Consider the following 8,219-nt stretch of genomic DNA (forward strand, 5'->3'; position numbering starts at 1 on the left):
GATAACTAAGATAGTCTCTTTCGTGATTGGATAGGGTTTATCCACCATGATGCTATCGTTGCACACATGGCTAAGGATCACTCTAATAACCTCTGCATCATCAAACCAAGGGAATTCAGTCCACAAATTTGACATTTGCGCTCTAGTTCCTTAAGTCTCTGCAACTCAGCATCACTCAGACTAGTTTCTACATTTTTTATTTTCTTCGGGTGGAATTTATTTAAGAAAACTCTTTCCAAATCCTAAAACTCCTCAATGACCATTTTTCCTTCCATGATCACTCGGTCTACCATTTTTCTCTGCTACTCTTTTACTATTCACAATACTCTCTAGCATAAATGACATGACAATGAAAGAATGAATTTAGAAAGCCGATACTTATGTTGCGAAAAATCTCCTCTAAGGTTTTTCCACCATGAAATGTCTTGTCGACGATGTCAGCACAAACCTTCTATTACTGGATAGCCTTCTCAAACTCATTCATGTCGGATCAATGACATGATCCACTCAAATAGGGGAGAATAAAATATTTTTTTCTTTGAAAAGAGAACTCCCCCTGAGCCAAAGCATTATGCTCAGTTACCAGAGGAAGAGGTTCTTGCATTGGATTCTAGTATACTAGGATCACTTCCTTTGTTCAGTTCCTTCTTTCTCTAGACTAAATTTTTCTTTTTCTTTGATTCATCATTCTTCATCATATTCTTCTTAGGATATTTCTCCACATTTCCATTTCAAAATTGATTAGCATAATATCGGGACTACTTGCACTTGAAATAATTGATGACCTTCCTTGAAGAATTTACTAGATAAGATCTATATCTTCATTGATTAGCTTTATGACCATAGCCATTGCAAGTATAATAATATCCATGAAAGTTGTAATTCATATTATTTGCTTCAATCAGATTATGATTTTGACTCACAACATGGTTTCTATAGTATTTTTCTTTATGAACAAACCTCTTGCAACTATAACAGTGAATGCTTCTACATTTTTCAGCCTTATGTGCAAATTTATAGCATTGAAAATAATAACCATTAAAAGATTGATACCTTTGAGAATTAGGTTGATGAGTCGATAGCCTTCTTGCATTACTATTCTGATTCTGGTTCTTCCATCCATCTTCTGATTTCTTCTCATTTTTTGCCTTAACCTCTTTTCTTTTGTCTTTGTCATTTTTATTCGAACACTCACCATGCTGAAATCCAAGTCGGTCTTGTCCAAATGAGATTTTTGTATGCCGATCAAATCTCACAAGAGCTTACTATTGTCAAGAACCTTATTCTGTTCCTTCAACTTCTTCACTTCTTTCTCTAGCTTCTCACATTCCTCATATTTTAGCTCGATTGCTTCTTTCATGATTTCTTCCATCTTGTCCTTCTCCTCAATCTCCCACATTAGATCTTTAATAGTCTCATTCGCCTGCTTCAACTAATTATTAAACTCCTTATGCCTTAGTTTTAATTTTTGAATTTTCTCTCTTAGCTTCTGCACACATTCATTTTCTACTTTCACATTCTCTTTCAATTTCTCATTCTCTGATTTAACACTTTATAGATCTTCAAGAGCTGTCTATAAATATTCATCAAACTGAATTCTCCAGCCCTGCACATAGGTGCCATGATTCAACCAACACAGATCTGCCTCACATGGTTAATCTTCTAAGCAAGAGACTAAGGCTCTGATATAAATTGATGGATAGGTTAAAAGGACCAGAATATTGAGAGAGGAGGGCGTGAAGCAATATTCTCACAGATTCTAAAACTTTTTCCAAATCTTAAGCCTTTTGCTGATATATTAAACTTGTCAATTAATCATATCAAACATGAAAAACATAGCCACAAAAGGAACATCAAATTTTATACGTGGAAATCCCAAATGGGAAAAAATACAAAGAGTGTTAACTCTCAAGAGAATATAACTAGTTATGTGGTGTTTACAAAAGGGTGGCTCACTTCCAAATTACAAAAATGGCTCACTACCGGAATGTTCACTAAAATATTACAAAAGCTTCTTACTGTTTTAATGCTGACTACAACAGATATGATTGAACTCAATAAAGTTGCATCTCCAAATGCATAAGATCAGTTCCAAGTTAAGCTCATATCACAATTCACAAACCCTACATTAGATCCAGTGAAAGATCTTTGTACAACTATCCACAAGCACCTACAACAGATTTGGTGAAGGATTACTACAACATTGTTTGCATTTTGTTTCTGCACCACTTGCCTTTGTTGTTTGTAACTTGCACTTCACACTCTCTTTTCTACCATTGTTTATCTTCCTCATATCATACACTCCTATATATACTAAAAAGCTTACACATCAGTATAATATATCGACCTAGCTCAACATGTTCCAATAAAACCTTGAACATAAACATGATAAGTAGGTTAGTCTCTGCAAGATCTCTACATGCTTTCCTTTTACACAATTCATTCACCAATGCATATACCTTAATTACTATCTAAATGGGACAAGGGTCAATTGGACCCAGAGATACTGACCCATAAACACAAAATAGCAATAAACATAACAACTCCAAAATGCATACCATAGATACCAAACCGTGAGACATGAAGAGATAAATCTGTCATAACCAAAATAGCTAATATCGAAACACATAACTGATACCAAGACCAATGTAAGTGTAAAGCGGAAAATCGCGATCGAACCCTAAGTGTTCCCCCCACCACTCCAAGGAGAGAGAAAGGAGGTCACTAGGGTTGACGGTTTTCACTTAGGGGAGACTTTACATTCAAAAGAGGGGTTGAAACCCACAAGATCCAATCCCACACAATGCAAGATTGGATTCTAAATGAGTTTCAAGGGTTAAGACAGCAAGGCTACCCTCTTTTGTAAAGAATGTAGATAGAAGGATTGAGCTAGGAATGCATGTAAAGTGAGAAAGATTCACTTATAAATAGAGATAGGAATATGGGATGAAGCTGCGGACCTGGAATTAGCAGTAAAATGTCGAGATGACACTGTTCTGCAAATTTGAGTGAAAGTTGATGGGACAATGGCGCCCGGTGTGCACACGGTCCTTCAAAAAATCCGTGAAACGAAGGGGGATCTATTCGTCTCTGCACAAGGATTCCAGATCTTCAATTATAGCCGCGTACCTGCAACCTACACACAGAAAAGCGAGAACAATTGGGGGGTTAGGGATTAGGGGTTTGCCCTTAGATCAAACCCCGGTTTTGGAATTAACCAAGAAATGAGAAATGTTGTAAATGTAAATGATTGTAATGTAATAAAGTACCAATACCTTGTTGTAAGAATGTTTGTATTCTTACATGCGAAGGTGTAAATGTTGTTGTATGTTGTATGTTGTATTTGATCTCCTCTTCAATGGTTGAATCCTTGTCTTGAATGCAACACTTAGCCTTGAATGGAGACTTAGAATGCTCAATTGCTTGAAGGAATGCTTGAATGCTTGAATACTTGAATGTTTGAGTGTTTTAATATCGCTTCCACGTCTTGCACACATATGTCCTTCCTTCTTTCATCTACCCTTTTTGAGAGGGGAAATGTAGTTTATATACTTGTCAATTAGGGTTGAAAGACTGATTTTTCTGACCTTGGGCCGACATAGCAACCTTATTTTCCAATTTGCAAACTAAAAGACCCGAAGCCCCATAAGAGACCGGGCCCAAAATAGGGCCAGGGACCAGGGCGCTGGGCGTCATGGTCCTGGGGGACCAGGGCGCTGGGTGCCCTAGTCCTAAAGGACTAGGGCACTGGGTGCCATGGTCCCACCTCCAAGGATAGCAGGGTGCAAGGAGGATCAGGCCAGGGTGCTGAAAAATGTAGTTTTTGATGTCATGGACAAGTTTCGGGGTCTCCATTCAGGTTCCATGTTGCATCACCATCGTGAAGACCCAAATGTAGTCGAAATTGCAAGTGTCGCAATTTTAGGATGTTACATTTAGCCCCCACTTTAGCGGGAGTATAAGCGTATGCTCATACTTCCGGTAAAGTACAAGGAAACAACATTGAAAGACTTTCACCATATCAAGGAGGCAAGATACACCAAGCCCCCAGTGGACTAAGGATCTTACGACTTCGATTGACAGAGTAAAAGGGAAGATCACAAGGGAGAACCATGACTATCAGTAGTAAGGTTCCCTCACTATGAGTCATGCAAGAGAAATACCAAAAATTTTCAAGGCAAAGCTAAGTTCGCCAAGAAATTTTCAAGTATCCTTAAGGGATATGGACAGAGTGTATGCCCCCCTATGTTAAAGCAATCGCACACACCTCAACGGGGGTGATTTCTTTAAGGTAGTGATACACGTAAGAAATGGGAAGGGAAAGGAGCACATTATCACAAAGATTTAGCTCCCAAGTGTGAGATAAACCCAAGGATAATAGACACAAAACACAAAGCACGAGGTGACTTCACTTTCCTTGGGGTCAGTATGCTGTATGATAATTCATGTATATCATATGTATGTATGCATAATTGTTCTTCATTCCCCAATCAAGGAAGGTCACCTAGAAGAAGGGAACGCATGTGTCTTTTGAGTCAACATGAGAGAGACCAAAAGAGATCTCAATGCTTTGCATCGTCCTCAAGTAGACAACACTAAGGACAACAAATAGAATAATGAGAATAACACATAGAAGAAGTAACAAAAGAGAGGAGGAGAGAGTCTGCTATGCTAATGAAACTAGTCTAGCACGTCATCTACCCCCCGATCTTGCTGATCAATATTTTGGGAAGGCAAGAAACACGCTAGAGGAGGAACATTCAACACAGTAGATGGAGCTATCACAAGATCCAAACAAGGGCTATGTTCATGTTCCAAGCCATGTTGTTCTTGTCTAGGAGCTAGGATAAGTGCTTTAGAAAATTCGTTAGATAAATGGTTATCAACATATAATATTCATATTCACTATCAGAAGCAAGAGAAGTAACATTTTCATCATGAATAACATTTTCATCTATATCATTATCAAGATTTATAAAAATAGGATCTTTAACTTGCACAGGATCAAAACCATCATGCATCTTATGTTTAGGAGATTTTGGAGAAAATGGAATAATGCTTGTTGAAGGTGTTTTGGGGGATTGCAAAGTTTGAGAAGCAGCTGCTTGAGCTCTAAGACAACACTTTCATCGGCGTTCATGCGCAAAACGATTTCATCTAGTCTTAGTAGGAAGTGGAGAAGATTGAGGAGGAGGAATGTTCTCATCCTTATCACTTGGGTGTTTAGGTTGTGGTCTCTTAGGCTGGATAATAGGAGAAGAGGAAGGTCTCTTCTCTCCATAAGAGGAAGGAGGAGGAACTGCTCCGTATAAAGGAGGAATATTTGGTTTAGGAAGGAGATCAAGTCCATCATGACGAGGAGGTATAGGTCTACTTTTAGAAAGTTTATTAGACATAGACATAGTCACATCCATAGGAATGGGTTGGGAATCTTCTTGAGGAAAGACATTAGTTTTATCTTTCAAAGGAAGAACTTCCTTCTCAAGAATGATAGGAATATCAAGTTTGGGTGTTCTAGGTTCACTTAGAGATAGGATCATATCTGTTTTCCACTTTTGATAAGATTTGAAAAGATGATCACTTCGCGGAGGAAGAGATTGGAATTGTTTAGGCCAAAAATAATCAATAGGGACACTAGAAGTTCTTTCAGCTGGTTTAAAGAGACTATGATTGACAGTAACAACTTCACCATTATGGGGAAATTTCAAACATTTATGAATAGGAGAAGAAATAGCTTTCATGGAAGATAGCCAAGGATAGCCTAGCTTCACACGAAATTGTTCGGATGAAGGAATAATAGCAAAGTTCACATCAAGGGATTTGTTATGAACTTCAATAGGTAATGTAATAGAACCAATTGCAGGAGAAGAAAATGCATCAAATAATTTCACAACCACATTTGTTTTGTCATAGATCACTTGATTCAATTGCAAAGTAAAAAGAAATTCTTCAGTAAGAACATTAACCATGCAAGCAGGATCAATAAGCACTCCATGGCAAGGTGTATTCTTGACTTTTGCAACTATATATAAAGGACCATCAGGTGCCCTAATAGTTTCACCAGAATCAAATGTGATGGAAGGTTCTTTAGGGAGTTTCTGTTGCTCTACAAAGTTAATCACATTCGAAGTCATAGACACAAGACCATCAGATGAGAAAGAGGAATCATTAGTCTCAATCACATTAGAGGTATGAGAAGGTAATGGATCAGTAAAAGTCTTAAGATTTTGGTTAGGAGGAGCTACAGATGTGTTGCCTTTATCATTCACTCCTGAAATAGAGATAGTATTATTATCAATCAAATCTTGAATTTTACCCTTTAAAGCAAAACATTTTTCAGTATCATGCCCAGGTTGACGATGAAATTGACAAAAAGATTTGTTATCAAAATAGGGTGAATTAATCTTTGCAGGATCTATTTGCTTTACAGGAGGGAGAGTAAGCACATTTTGTTCCAATAACTTATTCATAATACTATGCAATGATTCATTCAAAGGAGTAAACTTTCTTTCTTTCTTGAAAAACTTAGAAATAGGAGGCACACCTGATGCTGCATTCACATTGTTGTTGATGATGTTTTCATTGAACTTAACGGACTCTCTGTTCGGTTTAAAATTCCCAAATGGTTGTTGACTACTATCACCCTTATCACTCGGAGCCATAGGATTTGCTTGTTCCATTTGACTCACAGTCAGTTGATAATTGTGAAGAGTTGCACACAACTGTTGGAAAGAAGTAAACTCAGAAAATAGAAGTTTGTCTCGAATATCTTTTTGTAAATTAGAAATAAAGATTCTTTGAATATCATTGTCAGGCACTGGAAAAGAGATTTGAGCATACAAATGCTTATATCTACCAATGAAATCAGTCACTTTTTCTTTAACACCTTGTTTACAATGCATTAAATCAATCAAAGTAACTTTAGGACTTATATTGTTTTGAAATTGTTGAATAAAAGAATTTGCAAGTTGTTCGAAAGAAGTAATAGAATAAGAAGGCAACGAGCAATACCATTGTAGGGCTTTATCTCTTAATGTCCTAGTAAACAGTTTTGCAAGCAACCTTTGGTCATAAGCAAAATCGGTACATATTGTTTGAAAAGTTTTAACATGTGTTAGAGGATCACCTTTACCATTACAAAGCTCCAAATGCAGGATTTCAACATGTTTAGGGGGGATAGCTTGAACAATGTCAAGAGAAAGTGGGCTCGCAACATCAAATGTGGGCACACTAAACTTAGATTGATTCATAGAGGCAATTTGTTGCTGTAAAGAAGAGACAGTTTGTGCAAGATTGTTAATGGTTGCTTCAGTCGAGGAGTTCATATTAGACGTGTTAGATTGTGATGGAGGTATTATGTTATTGAAAGAAGGTATTGATTGAGAGTAAGGTGGTGGGACACTATGATAGTTAGTCATAGGAGATGATTGGAAAAGAGGAGCACTACAAGGAGGAATGGAATGGTTAAATGAATTGTCCCCTTGCGTCATGTTCATTTGTGGAGATATAATAGGAACACCTATTGAAGGAATGAATGAAGAAGTTGGATTGAATGAAGGAAGAGGGTTAATTGAAGAGGAAGGATTGCCCCCATGACTGGTGATCATAGGCAGAATGTCTTGTATAGAAGTAGTCATTATGTTTGATGTAGAAGTAGGTATGCTAGCAATAGAAGTTGTTAAAGGAATGGATTGATTGATTTGAGTAGGAGGTTGTGTGTAACCTAAAGTTTCGGCACAACTCTTCATAGGCATCACATTCGAATCCACGATGTGTGCAATACCACGCAAGATATCAATTCCGTTCTTATCACTTTGAACCATACATTTTAGACCCTCAATTAATGAAAGAGCTTGACTATCGGGGTATTCTTGAGACATCCATTGCTGAAAATCGTCAAATTGGTTATCCAATTTCGAAAGTTGTTCTACAGAAACCTCATGGAGAGCTTCTTCATCATTAAGAGAATTAGGGGAATTACCCGTGTCCTCGTTAAAAAGGCCATTCAAATTAGGTTCCATCTCCTCGGTAATTAAACCTTGGAAAGACTTAATTCTAAGGCTTCGTCTAACGGGAATAGTGTAAGTAGGGCTTATTGTTGTAAAACTCATGCACTAGAGAGGGAGAGAAGATTTTGAATTTAGAGGTAGCAAATTTCAATAAAATCAGCCAATCTCCTAGATTTAAGCTATTAAATGCAATCAAGACAATCTCCCAAA

The sequence above is a fragment of the Cryptomeria japonica genome, chromosome 7 (genome assembly GCF_030272615.1).
Source record: "Cryptomeria japonica chromosome 7, Sugi_1.0, whole genome shotgun sequence".
Lineage (NCBI taxonomy): Eukaryota > Viridiplantae > Streptophyta > Pinopsida > Cupressales > Cupressaceae > Cryptomeria > Cryptomeria japonica.